At 40.7% G+C, this 21,064-nt stretch overlaps 1 long non-coding RNA gene across 1 annotated transcript in view; it reads right to left on the minus strand.

The window, feature by feature from the left end:
- The window catches only part of LOC134298537 (uncharacterized), an 82,101-nt gene extending 62,068 nt beyond the window's left edge, over positions 1–20,033 (minus strand). The window contains exon 1 of the long non-coding RNA XR_010005651.1: positions 19,136–20,033. This is a non-coding gene — a long non-coding RNA (uncharacterized LOC134298537). The remainder of the gene's footprint in view (positions 1–19,135) is intronic.
- Positions 20,034–21,064: the final 1,031 nt, after the last annotated feature.

The following is a 21,064-nucleotide window of genomic DNA, read 5'->3' on the forward strand; positions in this document are numbered from 1 at the left end:
TGGTTCTGGTCTCAGATATGCCAATTGCTAAATCAATTCAAGACAATTTTCTTCTCCTTTTTTGATAATCAATGTTTCAGTGATTTGTTGCAGGCATGAAGCCCATACTAAGATGGTTCATTTTATGATACAGCCAGTAAACAGATGCCTCCTGATGGCTACTTTTGAACCAGATAACTAGGTTAGGCTTTGTCAAATTTCTGGAAGAGTATCTGAATTGCACTCTTACAGCAATCTGATACCACTTTAGTGTCCAAGGGCTCTCTGTCTTACAAAATTTTGGGATCTATAGTTTGGTGAGAAATCCAAGATACTATGCTATATAGCTCTACTGCACTTACCTAGACTACTGCATTAGAGCTTTCTAATAGGGAAAAATCAAAATCCTTCAACAAACTACAAATTGCAGAATATCAAAGGATGGTGTTGGAATGAAAAAAAATGTTCAAAATATTTTTTAAAATCTAAAATCATTTTTTCAGGGTGTTATGAAACACAGTGGATCCTGAATTGATGAGAACCACTGCGATTTGTGCCTTATTCTGCATTTATTTGTTTTTTGTAGCGAACAGAATTTTCGGTGCAGAAAATAGAAAGAAAATGTTCAAAATTACTCGTTTGGACAAGAAGCTTACTTTAAAAATGCATCACTAGGGGTGCATCTACATTGTAGAATTAATGCAGTTTGATGCCACTTTAACTGTCATGGCTCAATGCTCAATGCACTCTTTGGCAACTCCCATTATCCCATAGCATTGTGTGTAGATGCAGCCTTGGAATTAAACTGCTGTGAAATTGCTACAACTATGTTGTGCAGATACCCTGAAGTTCTCCTACCTATTCTGCTCCTATGCAACATCTTACTGGTTCTTCTTTACGCTCACAATGCCTTGGCCCTAATTCTAAATTATTTTGATATTAATGTTCCATTTTGGCAGCCCTGGATAAAATGTTTTAATCAACTGTTTTAACAGCTTTTTAAATTCACAATTAACACCTTGAAGACTTAATTCCTAGGGAAATACATGCAGATTTGTGATGGCTGCTTTCTAGGAAAAATACCAAGACTGTTAAAATAAAATCCAAACCAGGTTGCTGTGAGCATGGCCATGGCCCAAAAAACTCACAGCAACCCAGTGATTCCAGCCACGAAAACCCTCGACAACAAAATCCAAACCATTTCTGGCTAATGTGCTGCAGTTCTTTTAAAGACTTGGAGCAAAAGGTTCAAATTACAGGAAAGGAGATTCCACCTGAACATTAGGAAGAACTTCTTGTCTGTTAGAACTGTTTATCAATGGAACTCTCTGCCTCGGAGTGTAGTGGAGGCTCCTTCTTTGGAGGCTGTTAAGCAGAGGCTGGATGGCCATCTGTCAAGGGTACTTTGAATATGCTTTTCTTGCATGGCAGGGGGTTGGACTAGATGACCCATATGGTCTTTTCCAACTCTATGATTCTAACACGTATTGACCTATCTTACAACATTTTTGTGTGCTTACCAGTTGTTTCCAACTTATGGTAACCCTGTTATGGAGTTTCCCTCGCAAGATTTGTTCAGAAGATTTTGCATTTGCCTCCCTTTGAGGCTGAGAGGGAGTGACTTGTCCAAAATCACTCAATGGGTTCCCATGGCTAAGCATAAATGGAAACCTTGATCTCCAGAGTCCTACTATGACACCATACTTGTTTTCCTAATATCAGGGTTATCAGCATACCTTATAAGTTTTGTCCCCTGCATCATTGCATCCATACAATGGGTTGCCATAGATGTAAGTACTAATGCTAACCCAAATGACTATTCTGATCAATAATGATGGTACTTCTGCCTTCATGGTCCTACACAGCTGTAGCATCTATTGGACTGAAAGTGTTTTCTCATCCATAAGAAGTGAATGATTGACCATATAAAATAACTGAGTAGCATTTGATGATTTATCCTTGGGGTTATACTCAACACCAATGATGGGTTATTTCTAGCTAAGGCCAATGCAATTCTGCAGGAAAGTGGGTTTCAAACCCGTGATGTTCCCAGAAGCCATGCAAGAGAGAAGAAGAGGATTATTGTATTCTCATCACCTCCCACTATATGAAGTGACTTCCAAAATAAATAAGGGGTCAGAGAGAAGGGGGGAATTAGGTGTCAAAAAGGTTAACTTCCTCATTGGATTTTGTTTTAATTTTTACACAATCAATTTTAATGCTCCTCCGGCTTTGGGAAAGCTTGCCTTTTAAAAGCCAAAACCCAGGCAGCAGTGCTTGACCTGATGGTGCCCTTCCGAGCAATAAAGTCAAAAAACAGTTTATTTAACTTCCCCAACATCACATCCGCACGTACAGCTGGGCCCGCACCTTTGCCACTTATGTCGGCTTCAATCGATCGGCTCTTTCCTAACCTTTCCAAGCTTTTATATCATCAAGATAGGAAAGGGCAGTTAACATGTAATAACCACCCGTGTGCCATTTTTCTGTCAATGTGGAATCATACAATCTTTGGACCAAATCCTTCAAAAATGACAGCTTATTTCTGGAGACACTTCCCCTGTTTATGTCCAATAATGTTTTCCGCCTTGCTTGTAGAACCATATAATTCATTTCTATTTATTTTATTTTACAGACAAACCCACTATAAATATCTAATAGAGATTGGAAAAGTTACTTTTTCCAACTGCAGCTCCCCAAATGACGAGTAGGAATTGGTTGTTCCTTGACTTTGGGACAATAAATCTACAACGGGTTTTCATTTGAACTTCAACGGAGAGACAAAAATGTTGAAACTGTTTGTGAATCGGGTTCATCACTGTGTTGTTGGTGTGTACCTTCAAGTTGTTTCCACCTTGTCATAGGATTCTCCAGGGCTGAGAGTGTGTAACTCACCCAAGATCTAATCCGCTGCCATGCAGGAAAAGACCATCAAAGCATCCCAGACAGATGGCCATCCAGCCTTTGCTTAAAAACTTCTAGAAGAAGACTCCACCATACTCCAAGACAGCATATTCCACTGCCATACAGCTCTAACTATCAGGAAGTTCTTCCTAATGTTTAGGTGGAATCTTTTCTCATGCAATTTGATCCATTGCTCCATGTCCTAGTCTGCAAAGCAGCAGAAAACAAGCTGCCCCCCTCCTCAATGCGACATCCTTTCAAATATTTAATCATGGCTTTTGTGTCCACTACCAACCTCCCCTTCCCAAAGCTAAATATACCCAGCTCCCTAAGCCACTCTTTACTGGGCTTGACTTCCAGACATTTGACTATTTTGGCCATCCTTATCTGGACATATTCTAGCTTTTCAATATCCTCCTTAAATTGTGTTGACCAAAACTGGTGGTCACAGCATTCCAGGTGAGGTCTGACCAAAGCAGAATAGAGTAGAATTATGCCTTTCCTTTATCTTGTCTTTTTTATTCACTGTACTACAAACAAGGAAGCTGCAGGCCATAACTTGAGAATCTCTCAGGGAAATAATACAATCTCTATAGGGCTGCCTTTGGAAACTATTCCAATCAGTTCAAAAAACTGTGGCTAAATTGCTGACCCTTATATGATTTATATGCCCACCAGCCATACTATGTGAGGATTGTGGAAGTGTTTGCTCAACAATGTAATTCTGCTAGTGTTGTGCTTTTGTATGGAATTGCTGTTTATTTCGTGTACTGTAGTTTCATTCATTTTGTCTCATTTTTCGTATTTGTTCCCGCTAATGAAAATGGGGAGCCAATACAAATAGAATTTTCATCTGGCTTACGAAAAAAAACGAAAAATTTTGGACCATTGGCTGCCATGGGAGGGCTCTCCCCCCCCCCCCCCCCCCCCGCTCGGTTTTTGGGCTAGAGGGGTGAAAATCACCACACACGGAGGACATTTCAACCCATTTAAAATGTTCGTGTCTTCCTCAGAGTATTATTGTTATTAATAATAATATTATTATTATTAACACCCATTGGCACACATCAGCTGTCATAGGGAAGTAATCCTTTCTCAGTCTCAGCTTAGGGTCCCCGAGTAACTATTTTTATTAATAAAAAGGTAAAGGTTTCCCCTGACATTAAATCCAGTCATGTCTGACTCTCCATTTCTAAGCCGAAGAGCCGGCGTTGTCCATGGACACCTCCAAGGTCATGTGGCTGGCATGACTGCATGGAGCGCCGTTACCTTCCTGCCGGAGCGGTACCTATTGATCTACTCACATTTTGCATGTTTTCGAACTGCTAGGTTGGCAGAAGCTGGAGCTAACAGTGGCCACTCACATCGCTCCTGGGGTTTGAACCTGGGACCTTTCGGTCTCCAGCTCAGCTACGTCGCCACCGGGGCTCCTTATTTTTCTTAATATGAATATGAATATTATTAAGACCCATTGGTACACATCCGATGTAATGGGGAGGTAAGGCACTCCTCTCCCAGACTCAGCCTAGGGTCCCAGAGTAACTATAGTTATTAATATGAATGGCCATCCAGGAAGAGGAGGAGGAAGAGGACAAGCGGCGGGGCAGCATAGTCCCCAAGCTAGGCTTACATTTGGTACACATCAGCTGTAATGGGAAAACAGCCCTCTGTCAGTACCTGCTTATTGTTATGGGGCGAAATGAAAGGAAAACTAAAGCAAGCATGATGACTGTACAGCTTTCATTTTTGTCTCGCCTCTCGTTACCTACAAATATGTTGTCATTCGTTTTGTGTACACAAACGGTCCAAATGAAATGATAGCACGAAGGAAATGAAGGGAAAATTTCGCGCACATCTCTAAATTCTGGGTCATTCTGCCATCTGAGGGCTAAGTGCAAAAGTGGAATTTCAAAGTCAGTCCCTGTTTTACTATCTGATTGTTTAGATTTAAGCCAACTTTTTTTCTAACAGAAGATACCATCAAAGAGAGGACTACCTTCTGTAGGATAGAACATGTGCAATAAAAAGCACAGGTTAGGCATCATGTGGTCCTCCAAATGTTCTTGCACAAAAAGTCCCCAAAGCTCCAACCAATAAGTTCAATGATGCAGAATGCTAGGAAGTGCTATCCAACTTTTTGAAGGGTGCATGATTCCATCCCTTAGCCTGTTGTTTAAGCCCGTGTCCTAAATGTACATTACTGGTGCTTTTCTGTCTGAGAGTCCTGAGATTAAAAAGTTTAACATATGTCTCAATTTTGGGCCATTTTCTTTGCACATTTTCCCTTTCAAAGTGCAAGCAGGGATACAGTGATGATACACCAAAACAGACCTATTAATGCAGAGGGAACACATTTCTTTACCATTGCCCATCCCTTCCATGCGGCAAAAAAGAGAAACTGACATTTGGTGATGTGGTACTTATTCAGTGCAAATAATTCCCTTGCACTTAAGTTTGTTTTGGATCAGATTAGGGAGTGGTGGCATGAGAATTGTTTCCGCTATCGCATTCCGCGGTTGCCCTGGGAAAGGCATTCAGAGGAGAACAATGAGGGTGGGAAAGACACACATTGCTAATTTAAGAACCGCTGCCCGATCTTGTGTGGCATAAGCCGTTAGACACCTTTGCTCATGAAACTGCGCTATTGTTGGAGCTCATCTGTATTTTTGGAACTGTGACATTTTGCGAGACCATAGAGGAGGAACTTGCAACAAACACTTGCAAAGTGCAATTATTTAGATTTAAAATCTTAGTTACTGAGGTAAACCATGAATGGTGGCTGATTCCTGAAAGGATGCCTGCAGTGGGGCATTGCTCACAGCTCAACATTAAAAACATTTCAAATTCTTCTACTGGAAAATCCCTAATTCTGTGCTTGTTCTTGTGAGGTAATAACAAGAGATGGCACCAAGTAGAAGAAAATAATGAGTTTACAACATACTAGGACATGTTGGGGGTGCCAAATGATGCTGACCCTCAATGCTGGTCCTGAGAGCTTGTCTTGGCACATACATAAGCTCTTTCTAAGGTAAAGGTAAAGGTTTTCCCCTAGTCAGGTCTGACTCTGGGGGTTGGTACTCATCTCTATTTTAAGCTGAAGAGCCAGCGTTGTCCATAGACACCTCCAAGGTCACCTCCAAAGCCAAGCATGGCTGCATGGAGAGCCCTTACCTTCTGGCCAGAGCAATATTTATTGATCTACTCACATTTGGATGTTTTCCAACTGCTAGGTTGGCAGAAGCTGGAGCTAACTATGGGAGCTCACCCTGCTCCCCGGATTAGAACCACCAACCTTTTGGTCAGCAAGTTCAGCAGCTCAGCAGTTTAACCCACTGGGCCACTGGGGGGTTGTTGTTGTGTGCCTTCAAGTCGTTTCTTTTGACAGTCTTAAGGTGTACCTATCAGGCTTTTTCAGTCAAGGGCAGAATTTGTTCAGTGAGGGAGACTTCTGAGGCTGAGAGAGTATGACTTGCTCAAGTCAGCCCATAGGTTTCCATGACTGAGTGGGGATTTGAGCCCTGATCTCCCAGATTCCTAGTCCAACACCCAAACCACTATACCACATTGGCTCTCACCTATTTTATACAACTGTTCTAAGGATTCTTGCAAAATCTATCTCAAAAATCTGTAACTACTTTAGCATACTACCTAATACAAATAGTGTAAATCCATCATCATGTAATTGCATCAGTGCTGTTCTACACCACCCTTCTGCTGAGTAACAACATTCTGCAAACAATTGTGTTTTCACCAGTGTGTCTGCTTATTGTCCCATTGACCAATGTGGAACAAAATAGTTCCTGTTTCTGAAATTCCAATAAAGAAAGAAGATAGTTGGATGCACTGTTAAATATCTATATAGCAGCACCATCCAAGAATGTGCAATTGTATGGCTGAAATTCTGATGGTGGCCATTCCATCTGTAGGCACTGGATACCTGCTTCTTTATTTCTGTCAACAGTACATGTCAAAGTCTTAGTATATTACAAGCTGAACATACATCAACAATGACAGCTTAAAAAGCTGCTGCAATTCTAGGCTGCATCAATAGTGTTTAGATCAAGGGAAATCATACTCCGACTCTATTCTGCTTTGGTCAGAGCTCATCTGGAATACTGTGTCCAGTTCTGGGCAACAAAGTTCAGGAAGGATGTTGACAAATTAAGACGTGCCCAGAGGAAAGTGATCAAAATGCCAAAAGGTCTGGAAACCATGCCTTATGAGGAGTGACTAAGGGAGCTGGATATGTTTAGCCTGGAGAAGAGAAGGTTAAGAGATGACATGCTTAAATGTTTGGAAGGATATTATATCAAAGAGAGAACAAGCTTATTTTCCACTGTTCCAGAGAATGGGACACAAAGGAATGGACCCAAACTATAGGAAAAACAAACATTAGGAAAAGCTTTCTGATGGTAAGAACTGTATGACAGGGAAATATGCCTTGGGGTGTCTTTTTCTTTGGAAGTTTTTAAGCAGAGGCTGGATGGCAATCAGCCGGGAGTGCTTTGATTGATTTCTGCATAGAAGAAAAGGGTTGGACTTGATGGTCTCTTCCAACTCTAAAACTCCATGCATTCATCATGCAACATGACTCTTGTGTAAGTGGCAACATGGCACAAGAATGGAATGCACAACTATATGTGAAATGAAATGCACAATATTCAGGGGAAGTACAGTGAAAGTGCAGACAAAGGAAAACTACTGCCAATTTTAAAAGAGCAGATGGATGTACATCAGCTGAGAATGCGCATCTGCATGTGTGATGGCACCACATACACATTTCCACATCTGTGATGCCAAACTGAATGCAGACATTATACATTAGGCAAAACTGTGCAACAGCTTACATAGGGGGACATATACATGGGTAAAACACTAACAGGATTCCAGCCATAGTTATGCCACCACAAATCTCAATTTCAATAGCCCTTGTCGCCAGAATGACACCAGACGTAGCCTTTATTTTATAAGTAAACTTTTCCTTTCTAGAATTCAGTGAACTGAGCAGGCTCTGCAGTGCTGGGATCAAAAATTAGGGAGTGTGAAACTCAGCAATCTTCGACAACAGCCTGATTTTTCTGGTAACTGCATTTTTCAAGCTAAAATGACGACAACAATACTAACTAGAGAGTGTGCATTTCTGATGTTTCATATAAATGAATTAAATATCAGAATTTAAACTGCACCAGTTTGGTTCTGTTTTCATTTTTTTATGCAATCAATTCCAAGAGAACAAATAGGCATGCATGAAGATGAGTTTTGTTTCTTTACTTTGGCCAAGCTTGGCTATGGCATTCTGGGAATTGGAGTGTCAAAATATAATTTTTCCAAGCTCTGGTGAGAAACTGTCATGGCAGATTATTACATTTTGGGGAGAAATATTGGGTTTGGCAGGTACAGTGTAGTATCTGCTGAGGTTTGATTCCCTCTGTAGATACCAAAATCCATGGAAGCTCAAGTCCCATTATATATAGTCACATAGTAAAATGCTGTCTTTTATATTAAATGTCAAAATTAAGGTTTACTGGGGATCAGAAATATTTTCAAGGCATGGATATCTGAATCCATGAAACCAGAATCCATGGATACAGAGGGCTGCCTGTATGTGCTTTGTTTCCAACTGTTATAAAATGAAAAAAGGCACAAAATAGAGCTTTAAAATCTCTCCCTTCCTTAGGTCATTTGCAGGATTCGCTGGTGTCTCTGCTTTTGTTTTTTAAGAGGACTCAGATCTCTGGGGTGTCTTCAAGAAGCTCTATTTAAAGGGAGGCAGATGCTGCATGTGAAGGAGCTTTAATCTCAGAGGCTGTGCGATGTCAGCCCTTGCTTTGTGTGGCTGGTTTCTGGCTCCCTTGGACACCCGGGACGGCTTCCCATGTGCTTTGCTAAAACTACAGGGAGAGTTGATGGGGACAACTGAGAATCACATGAGCTCTAGCTCAGCTGCTGACCTTCACATCAGCCCAAAGAAGAAGAAGGGACTGCAAAAGGAAAAACACAAGAGAAAATGGGGGGGACTGCAAAATGAAAGGCAGTAGGAAGATATGAAGTTATGCCCTCTCTAAGGCTAAGTTGGAGAGGTGGCATCTCCTAAACGAATAATCTGGCAAAATTGGGCCACCATGGCTACAATCTAGTTGGGCTTCCTTGGGTATTATCAATCAGAGGTGTACTAAATATTCAAACACTATGAAACATTACCAAAACACTTGCCACTGAGTCCTTCCAGAAATAATAAACACTACCTGCACTTTGTCCTTCTTTGGAATAAACAAAGCTACGCACTTGGAGGTGACGTCAAGAATGCATTGTACTTGTAAGAGTATTTGTTTGATGTTTAAATACTAATGGATGAAAAAAGTAATTTTCCCTTCCTTGGCAAGGACATGGAAGTTGGCAAAATGAATAACAATTCCCCAGTCAATGTTGTTTTTAATGTGCCTGTTGTCATTGTTGTTGTTCTTGTCAAGATGGCTTTGACTTATGGCAAACCTGTGAATGAGAGACCTCTAAAACACCCTGTCCTCAACAGCCCTGCATCCCACAAATGTACGATCTGGTTTTCTCAATTCAGTTTATCTACCTATGACTTCCAACTCTGCTCAGTCATAAAAGAGCTGTGTGGCCTTGTGAAAGTCACACTGTCCTAGCCTCAAGGTAATGTTAAATATCTTCTGAACAAACCTTGTTAAGGAAACACAATAGTTTGGAAATGACTTGAAGGTTCACAGGCATGGGCAAACTTCAGCCCTCCAGGTGTTTTGAACTTCAGCTTCCACAATTACACAGTTTTGGGAGTTGAAGTCCAAAATACCTGGAAGACTTCAGTCTTTCTCTCTTTAATAGACATTATTGTATTTTCATTATTGTATTTTCCCAGGTTCAAACCCCCGGAGCGGCGTGAGCGGCCGCTGTTAGCTCCAGCTCCTGCCAACCTAGCAGTTCGAAAACATGCCAATGTGAGTAGATCAATAGGTACCGCTCCGGCAGGAAGGTAACGGCGCTCCATGCAATCATGCCGGCCACATGACCACACCAACCCCCAGAGTCGGCCATAGCTGGACTTAACGTCAGGGGAAACCTTTACCTTTACCTATTGTATTTTCTATCATCATGTCATCTCATGATATATCTTAACTACAGCAGCCTAAATTTAGTCATCTTAGCTACTAGTGAGAGCTGGTGATTTTCATGTTGGAGGACATAAAAGATTCCTTGATGAGATACCTTTCTAATATAGTGCTGTGCAAACACTATTGAAATCAAGGGGAGATACACGTATCCAAGAAACCCCTTGAACATCTAATGAAATGCGCTGCAGGCCATGAAAGCTCATGCTATAATATATTTCAAGTGCCACAGGTCCCTTTGTTCTCATTGATGACCATGCAACAAACACTTGAAATTAATGGGATTTCAGTAGCACATCAATACTGCTGGGGGAAGGGAGTATCCTCACAGCCACCATCTTTGGAAAATACTTAAGAAGCCATGTTCTATAGGAAAAGTGAAACACATTTCGTGTGAATCCATGGCACAGGAATTATTTCACCATACCATGGAGTGAACATAGATTCATAGAATCATAGAGTTGGAAGAAAGCACATGGGCCATCTAGTCCAATGCTAATTTTGCTATGCAGGAAAAGCACAAAGTACCACGACAGATGGACATCCAGGCTCTGTTTAAAGCCTCAAAAGAAGGAGTTTGCACCACTCTCCGAGGCAGAGAGTTCCACTGCTGAAGAACTCCTACAGCAAGAAGTTCTTCTGAATGTTCAGATGAACCTCCTTTCCTGTCATTTGGACCCTCGAGTCCTAATTTCCAAGGCAACAGAAAACAAACCTGCTCCCTCTTCCTTATGACACCCTTTCACATATTTATACATGGCTATCATGTCTGCTCTCAACCTTCTCTTCTGTAAGCTAAACAGACCCAGTTCTTTAAGACACTCCTCAGAGGGATTCATGGATCCTTTTGATCCTCCTCTGGACACCTTCCAGTTTAGAGTCAATATCTCTTTTGAACTGTGGACAGAATATTCCAGGTGAGGGCTGACTTCTCTCAATCTAGACATTAGACTCCTTTTGATGCAGCCCAACATCTCATTGGTTTTTTAGCTGCTGCATCATGTTGATGGATCATGTTTAACTTGTTGTTCACTAAGACCCCAAGATTTTTTTCACTTGGACTTTTGTTGAGCCAAGCATCACCCATCCTGTATCTCTGCATTTCATTTTTTTCTTAGTAAATCTAATATCTTACATTTCTCCTTGTTGAAATTCATTTTATTAGTTTTAACCCAGCTCTCTAATCTTTAATCTGTTTTGAATTCTAACATCCTGACAAATTGCAAATACTTCTGATAGCACAATTCTGTATGTGTTAATTGTACTCATTTATTCAGAATTAATCCTTATTCAATACGGCACTACTTACTACTACCTAGTACTGTATTGAATGAGGATTAATTCTGGATAAATGAGCATAGGGTTGCATAACAGCCACCATGGTGCAGTTGTTTGAGCATTGGACTACAACTGCAGAGGCAAGGTTCAAATTCCTGCTCCGCTCCAGAAACCTGGTGGGTGACCTTGGGCAAGCCACACTCTCTCAACCTCAGAGGAAGGCAAAACTAACCCCTCTCTGGACAAATCTTGCCAAGAAACCTCATGAGAGGTTCCCCCTAGGATTAAAGGTAAAAGTTTCCCCTGACATTAAGTCCAGTCATGTCTGACTCTGAGGGTTGGTGCTCATCTCCATTTCTAAGCCAAAGAGCAGGCGTTGTCCGTAGACACCTCCAAGGTCATGTGGCCGGCATGACTGCATGGAGCGCCGTTGCCTTCCCGCCGGAGTGGTACCTATTGATCTACTCACATTGGCATGTTTTCGAACTGCTAGGTTGGCAGAAGCTGGAGCAACAGTGGCCGCTCATTCCATTCCCGGGATTTGAACCTGGGACCTTTCGGTCTGCAAGTTCAGCAGCTCAGCGCTTTAACACACTTCGCCACTGGGGTTCCTTCCCCCTAGGATTACTATGTCAGAAACAACTTGAAATCACACAAGAAAAAAAGCTAAAGAAGACATATTGAAAGCATTGGGAGGAATATCTTCCATCCAATAGATCTACTCCAATTGAAACAAACAACAGTATTCAGGCAAAGATTTGTAAGTAAAACAAGACAAAGGGATTATTTGGGGTGGTTAAGGACATTTCAGGTGAGGACATTTCCTTGCAGGAAGACCCAATCAGAGGATATTGAACACAAATATCCTCAGATAATTTGTTTCTTGTCCTATATCCAGTTCCTTGGAAGTAAACTGCTTTCCAGCCAAGATGATATGCCTGCATTTTGCAGCTCTGAGGTCAATCATAATTAATATCGAAAGGAACTAGGACTCACTATATTTTTAAAAAATAACTAATTATTTTGGAGGCTGGGGATAATGTTCTCCCCCTGCAAAGAGCTTCCTTACCCCAAGCATACATGTCCTCCACCAGCCTCCTTGCCATACTCACCACCTTCAGACCTTCCTCCTCTAACAAGCCACTGGGGGGAAAACGGCAGAGGACACCAAACTAAGACAGACAGACAGACAAATAGGCAAGCAAGCAGACATAGATTATGAGCAGATGAGAGAAAGAGATAGAGATAGGTGGGTAGGTGATTAAAGAGATGAAACTGAGACACAGTCAGGTAGGTAAGTAGGTTGAAATGATGATGGGTGCCAGAGTAGGAGGAAGAAGATTGGTTGGAATGTGATATAGATGAGCATTGTTACATAGAGAAGGAAATAGACAGGTAGATAGAGAAGAGGAGAAAGAGGAAGAAGGTAGGTAGGTAAAATGGTGGGTGGGTAATTGTGAAAGAGAGAGAGAGAGAGAGATCAGTTGCACTACTTGCTCACAAGAGAGATTACTTTGATGCCAGGGAAACTGGAATGGAAAATTAAAGTACCACTTCCTTTGCCCACCTTCTCAAGAATGAATCATTGCACACCCATTTATTTATTTTTACTCCTACCTTGCTTGATCGCACTGGGTCCCTACCCCAGAGTCTCATAGTACCAAAGCATTTTCCATTTGGTTGCTTATGGTCTGTTGCTCTGGACTCATTCTTAGGTACCAAAAAGTATTGGCTCAGAGGTCTCTGCATTTATCTCATTGAGATCCCACCTTTCTCCCAACACGGGAGATATAAGATTGCTGGAGGAAGGAGGGGTTGGTTTTCTCTGGAGGCAATCCATCTGTTATTTCCTTCAATTTCAGAATTTCTCCCCAATAAAAGCCTATGAGTAAATATTTTCATGCAAGAGGGAAATGCAGTCATGGGTGAGGCTATTTTTGGAGGACGCAGGGAGGGAGAAATAGGGCATGGAGATTTCATTCTTATTTTATTCCTCCACCAAAGAGAAGCCATCAATCTTTATAAGACCAGCAGAACTTCGATGCAAAGTAGAAAAGGAAGAGGAAAAATGGAAATCTATGATGTCTGGAAAGAGAAGTCATATTTTTGTATGTGTCAATAACTAAATATACATTTTCAAGTACACGTACCCTTTCTTTTGGAGGAGTGGAGATGCTAATAAAAAGGACAAGGTTTTCAGAAATAAACTATTCAACCCTTCCCTTCCTTTCTCCAAATATCACATTCTTCTTCCTCTCCTCCTCCTCCTCTTCTTCTTCCCTCCTTTTGTTTTAGAAAGATGCCCCTCGGGAATTGTCAACCTATTTTATTCCAAACTTGGCCCCTTCTGTATAGCTTTCCAAAGGACTAAAAGGTTGTCATTAAAACTACCCAACAACCTCCCCCACATATGAAATAAGGGCTATCACGTAGCAAAGATTTTCCAAGTGTGACTTCTTCACCCCACCCACCCAATTTCCCCCCATTGCTGTTTTTTAGGCTGCTGTGTCAAATTTCTTAAGTCATTCTTAATTTAACCAGTGGCTGGATGGACCTCTGTCAGGAGTGCCTTGATTGTGTTTTCCTGCATTCCATGATCTCTCAGTAGCTATTGGCTCATGAATTAGGATATTTAAAACCAATGTTTCTGGGAAGGCCAAGAGCTCAAACCCTGTTTCCATCCTAAATATCTTGGTGTAACCTTAGATCGAACACTAACATTTAGGAAATACTGTATGGATACCAAGCATAAAGTTGCTGCACGCAATAACATCCTGCAGAAACTTACTGGCAATGCATGGGGTGCAGATCTGTTAGATCCCAGCCAGCCATGGCACCAGGGCCTGCAGTGTTTCAGGACTTGCACTTTGACACAGATAATGCTGAGAATTATACTGACATTTCACCATCCACGGAGGGGCCTTTGCAGCTGCAGGTGCCCGAAGATATTGGCTCTGGAGACTTGCTAATTGGGGAAGATTTTCTATTCCTCCCTCACAGATAGAGCCAGATGTTGCAGAGATGCCTTGGAATGGGGTTTTTAATCGTAGAGATTTTGTAACCAGGGAGAGAAGTGAAAAACAAGGGGTCTGTTGGAGCCAGAGACTGGCAAATTGATGGGATAATGGTTAGTGTTCCCATGGGGAAGTTTTGGGATTTTGTACTCCCTAATTTGTGAACAGTTCGGAATCTGTTAAAAGTGTTTCACTGACTAGATTTTCTTGCAGTGTCAACGTAGCACTTCTTTGAGAGAGGTTCTCCATCTCCAGCTCTTGTTTGTTTCCAAGCCAAGTTTATCCAGTTGGGCCGTGCCATACCGTGACTCTCGAGTGGACCTTGACTTTACTCCAGTTGTTTCCTTGTTCCTGATTCAAGTTTGTCTCAGTTTTGACAACCTTGCTACCTTGATTGCTACGAAGTATTTCCAGTGGATTGAACTCTGTTTCTGCCAGTCTTGTTTCTCTGTTTCAACTCATGGACCCTTTGATTTCTTTGGAGAGCTATCGAGTTCTCATTGTGGATTATAATTTTGGACCTTTTCCTTTACCCATTTGGAACTACCATTGACTTTCTAAAAAGAACTATTCCTTACTCAGACTCTATACCTAATTTCCTTTGGCTATATAATTGCTTTAATAAAGATATAGTGTGTTATATTGGCTCTTGTCTGGTTTTCGAGTGCTCATGCTGCCTTGGGGTGCAACAAGATCCAAAATTAATAAGAACATAAGCCCTGGCCTTGTTTTAGCTGCTGAGTATGCTCGTTCTGTTTGGCACAAGTTTGCCTAGGCAAAGCAGGTGAACATAGCACTGAACGAAACATGCAGAATAATCACAGGATGCCTTGAACCTACACCTGTTGATAAACTCTACAAGTTAGCTGCCATTGCCCCCACCCCGATAAGATAATAAGATTGAACACTGTGAAAACCACTCACTGCATGGCTATCAACCTCCTTTTAGTAGATTAAAATCAAGGAAAAACTTCATGAGAACCGCCACTCCTCTTAATGTTCCTCCAGCAACAGCAAGAGAATTCCTCTGGGCAGCTACACCAGGCAATCCCAACAGGATGGCCCACCACAAGGGTCTTTCTTCCTCCAGGGGCAAACCAAGAATGGGCAACTTGGAAGTTCCTGAACAGACTCAGAAGTGGAGTGGGCAGATCAAAAGACAGCCTGGCAAGATGGCACGACCTAGAAGAACCCTCCGCCTTGTGAGACTGTGGAACAGAACAAACAACTCTGCATCTGTATGCTTGCCCACAATGCCCTGCCTCATGCACAGAGAAAGAATGAGAATCATAGAGTTGGAAGAAACCTCATGGACCATCTAGTCCAAACCACAGTCAGAAGCAGGAAATCTCATTCAAAGCACCTCGACAGATGGCCATCCAGCCTCTGCTTAAAAGCCTCCAAAGAAGGAGCCTCCACCACAGTCCGGGGCAGAGAGTTCCACTGCCAAACAGCCCTCACAGTGAGGAAGTTCTTCCTGATGTTCAGGTAGAATCTCCTTTCCTGTAGTTTGAAACCATTGTTCCGTGTCCTAGTCTCCAGGGGAGCAGAAAACAAGCCTGCTCCTTCCTCCTTATGACTTCCCCTCACAAATTTATACATGACCATTATGTCTCCTTTCTGACTTCTCTTCTGCAGGCTTAAAATGCCCAGTTCTTTAAGCCGCTCCTCACAGGGCTTGTTTTTGTTTAAAGCTATAGACAATGCAGTCACTGTTGCCCGCTTTTGGTCTAAAACTATTTAGCTGCTTATGATCCCTTTATTTTATCAGTTTTAAACTTATTTATCATGCAGTGCTTTTGACACAAAATAAATAAAACGGATTCAGATTCACTGAGGATCCTTTCTGAACAGGTAAATGTGAAAGGGGAAGAAACTTCTGTTGTTTTCCAACATAATAGTAACAGCAATATTTATTGTTATTAATCATTATTAGTGAAACAAAAAGAGTGCAGAAACACAAGCAAGAAGAAGCCCATGTTGTGGATTGTTTCTGCTATAAATCCACTTCTCAATGTCATACTGGAAAAATACCAGGGACAGACAGACAGCTTGCCTTGTGTTTTCTTAAACCTACAGACACGTGTACACCAAAGCCTTCTTGCATGTGTTACTCTGTATCGCTGTCAGTTAGGAGAGCATTTTATATAAACGTGTAAATGCATTTTGCTCCAGACACATTGGAAAGGAAGGGGCTTGATCTCACTTCACAGTTCACAAAAAAAGGAAGGGAGGATGTGAAGAAGGGGAGAAGTAAAGACTTTTCCCTCTCTTTTCCACTGTCTTTTAACCTATTTTCATTGGGAAGAATCAAGGGCATCAAAGGGAATTTCAGATATTCCCTTCTTACAAATAATAGAAATGCTTGATTGCTTTGAATTGGAATAAACAAATCAAAACCCAACCCAAACCCAGTCTAACCACACAGTCGCTTAATGGGTTGATGGACAAAAGGCCTAATTCTGGATTCAGCTTAACTGGTTCAAGGACAGTCTTAATTGGTTGGGTCTGACTAGGTTATGGATAGCAATCTCAGTTTGGAATAAATTTGTCCAGAATGTGGACTTAGCTTAAATAGACAGCAGCTTAACTTCATCATAGGCAACAATCCTGATTTTGCTTCATTTTTTGTAAGCTACTTTGAGTCCAAAATTTTGTGGAGGAAGGAATTAATATTGAAGTGGAAAGAGAAGGAAAAAGAGGAAATTTCCAATTGTTTTTTTAAATTATGTTGTTTTCATTAATTTTATATGTAAGTCACCTTAGATCCTACTTCAGAAGAAAGATGGCATATGAATAAAAATAAATAAGAAATAGAGGAGGAGGAGGACAAGGAGGAGGAGGAGGAATTTTAATTGCTTTTTTTTAAAAAAAATTATTGTTTGACCAATTTTATATGTAAACTGCCTTGTTTGTCACTTCAAGAAAAAGGCAACATATTAATAAAATAAATAATAAATAGAAGAACAAAGAGGGAGTAGGAAGGCAAGCAGGTCAAAGAAGGAGAATTACAATTTAAAAAACAGATATTGTATTGTTTTAACAAATTTTGTATGTGAGCCACCTTGGGTCAACTTCAGGAGAGAGGCAGAATGCAGATACAATAAATAATAAATATGAAGAGGAGGAGGCAGTGTCACGGATGGTTAATTTTTTTTAGCAAGCCCTGTAATGACATGACAGAGCTATAATACCTCACCATTGCTTTTTCTTTCTTGCTTCCTCTTCGTTTAAATGCTTCCACCAGTTCTGGTCATACATGTCTCACTGTTATTTGGAGAGCATCAAAACCTGTCTAGCCTCAAATAACCAAGGGATAGGCACACTCGCCATGGACAAAGATGCATCTGCCATGATGTAGGAAGGAGGGAGAAGATGAGAACCTAAATTCTATTTCGGTCCAGACTCGAGGAGACTCATTGAACCCATCCAAACCATCCATGCGTTGACTCATCATTCAGAAATGATTATATGGGTCTACTCAAGTTGGAGCTAACCAACCCAAGAGGCCAGCCCAGCATCTGGAGTCAACTGCAGAAACTTTGTAGATGAAAGCTGGACAATCTCAGAAGAATGGTAGTGTGTGATAGATGGTCAGATCCTAGAATCATACAATCATGGAATCATAGAATCATAGAACTGGGGGAGACCTCATGGGCATCCAGTCCAAACCGCAGTCAGAAGCAGGAAATCTCATTCAAAGCACCCCAGACAGATGACCATCCAGCCTCTGCTTAAAAGCCTGCAAAGAAGGAGCCTCCACCACACTCCTTCCTTTAGTTCTTCCTAAAGTTCAGGTGGAATCTCCTTTCCTGTAGTTTGAAGCCAATGTTCCCCGTCCTAGTCTCAAAAGCAGCAGAAAACAAAGCTTGCCTTAAGGATGACTCATGTGTAAAATCCAGAAGCCCTCTTAAACTTTAAGAAACCCAACATTCTTGGCTAAGCACCAATTTGCTCATTTGATTGAGTTATTTTGCCCCCAGTGGTTAACAATGGGTTGCTCCTATTTCAAAACAGTGCTGGCTTCCAACCAGCTCATAGCCATGTTTACTCAAAAGCAACCCTACTTGAGGATTCTGGATGAATGGATTTTAATCTTGGACATTCTTAAAATTTTATATAATGTGACTTTATTTTGTAATGGTATCTGTTTTATATGAACTGTTGTTTTGTAGATTGTTTTATATGAATTGTTGTTTTTACATTGTTTTTAGGCATTGAATTTTTGCCTATTTACTGTAAGCCTCTTTGAGTCTCCTCGGAGAGAAAGGCAGGGTAAAAGTGATGTAAATAAATAAATAAATAAATAAATAAACCCTACTGATCCCAGGGATGTTGAATCCTTACTGTTTGGCTTTAGGATCCCAGTTGAAATTGCTTGCCTCTTACCCTTTTTCCTATAATTAAGTATAAATTGCTTTGTGAGTTTTCTGGGCTGTCTGGCCATGTCCCAGAAGGATTCTCTCCTGACGTTTCGCCCACATCTATGGCAGGCATCCTCAGAGGTTGTGAAGTCTGTTGGAAACTAAGCAAGGGAGGTTTATATCTCTGTGAAAGGTCCAGGGTGGGAGAAAGGGCTCTTGTCTGTTGGAGGCAGGTGTAAATGTTGTAATTATAAATTATATTAATATATTTAAAATATGTAATATTTCAACAAAACTTACAAAACCAGGCAGCATCTGGAGAAGGTTTTTGAGTAGACTTAGGGCAAGTAGGAAAAGGAAAGAAAATACAAAAGAGGGGGAAGGAAGCAAGAAAAGCCAACTCCCGTTGCAAGCCAACTTTTCTGAACAGAACTTTTTAAAAAATTGAAATATCTCCAACACTTACCTGCTCTTTCGAAGAAGTGGCTTTCTCCTTGGCAGGATGAAGCAAAGAAGAGAAAAGCACTCTTTTAAAAGTTTCCCTCAGTTGACTAGGGCTGTTCATCCTCCCCCTCCTTTTTCTTTTTCTTCTTCTTTTTTCCCCAAAAGAGCTAATTGATGAAATAAAGTTAAAGAGGAGGAGACAGCCAGTCCTTCTTCTTTGGGGCCTGCTTTGGGGGTTGAGTTGGGGGTGGGAGAAGAAGAGAAGGAGGGGGGGGAGAGTTAAAGAGTCCGGTTTTCTGCCCACCGCTTTGACCCGTCAGGGCTTTCAGACCTGATTAACATTTTGTTTTTGTCCAGATTAAAAAGTGGGGCCCCCTTGCTATAGAAATCACGGCCTTCTGTCCTTATTGTATAGGACAGGCCTTCTCTGGGGGGCCCCTTTGGATTGTCAGCTATTAACAATTCCCCCCTTTTGTGGAGGTGTTTCCCTTTCTCTGGGTGAGCATTGTTGAGGGCCCTTCAGGCTCAGCCCTTCAAGAAAGTGTTTGCAAAGTTATATCTTTCCGCCAGCAGCTCCAAAGGCAGCCAGAGAACTGTAGTTAGGAAAATATTATTGGGGCTTTAATCCAATTCAAACTACCAGCCTGTATATATATGTATATTTGAAAGAAACAAATATATTTCCCTCATTTTCTGGGGCAAAACACATCTGCAGTCCCGACAGTGTTTAGACTTAATTCTTTTCTTATAATTCCTAAACCATTAAATCTGTTATTGAACTGTCTATTGGATATACATCCTTGTTCAGCAAAACAGCCTGCGAATATACAGCTATGGATAAAAAAGTCTGGCATTTATATCTGTTTGGGGGAGAAATAAATTAAAAAGTGTAGCTTTGAAATTTCCCAATAAATAATATTGCAAGCAATGGCATTCACCCACGGAAGTATATGAATAGATAAACAACCATGGTGATTAGTGTATGTGTGTTTTTTTGTATGTACACAGAGAATTTGCAATATATTTTTCACACAATGTATTGCATATAAACAATCAGAGGAGTGCTATGAGTTTGTACTAATATTAAAACTAATATTAACTTGGACTTATATCCTATTTTTAATATCCATATATATGCACATACATATATATACACACTCAGTGACACATATATATACATTACATATACAGTAGAGTCTCACTTATCCAACAATCACTTATCCAAGCCTCTGGATAATCCAAGCAATTTTTGTAGTCAATGTTTTCAATATATCGTGATATTTTGGTGCTAAATTCGTAAATACAGTAATTGCAACATAACATTACTGTGTATTGAACTACTTTTTCTGTCAAATTTGTTGTATAACATGAAGTTTTGGTGCTTAATTTGTAAAATCATAACCTAATTTGATATTTAATAGGCTTTTCCTGAATCTCTCCTTATTATCCAAGATATTCGCTTATCCAAGCTTCTGTCAGCCCATTTAGCTTGGATAAGTGAGACTCTACTGTATATTATTCACACAATGTATTGCATATAAGCAATCAGAGGAGTGCTATGAGTTTGTGCTAATATTAATACTAATATTAACTTGGACTTACATCCTGTTTTTAATATCCATATATATACACATACATATATACATACATACATATATATACACACACCGCGACACACACATATACATTACATATACATCAATAAACGTGACAACATGTGCACAGACTTTGATATTCCAAGCATTACCTTTTATAAATATACATATCCATTCCCCTAGATCGATGGAGGAATGCATGAAGACATACTTATAATCATCTATGTATACATGTAAATATGTGCTCTTATATATATACAAGAATGAATTTACACAATCCATGTAAATGCGTTTGCTGTGATATATTTTAGAATAAAGTGACCAACCCAGGCTTCAAATACAAACATGCATATAAG

Source organism: Anolis carolinensis, chromosome 4 (genome assembly GCF_035594765.1).
Source record: "Anolis carolinensis isolate JA03-04 chromosome 4, rAnoCar3.1.pri, whole genome shotgun sequence".
Lineage (NCBI taxonomy): Eukaryota > Metazoa > Chordata > Lepidosauria > Squamata > Dactyloidae > Anolis > Anolis carolinensis.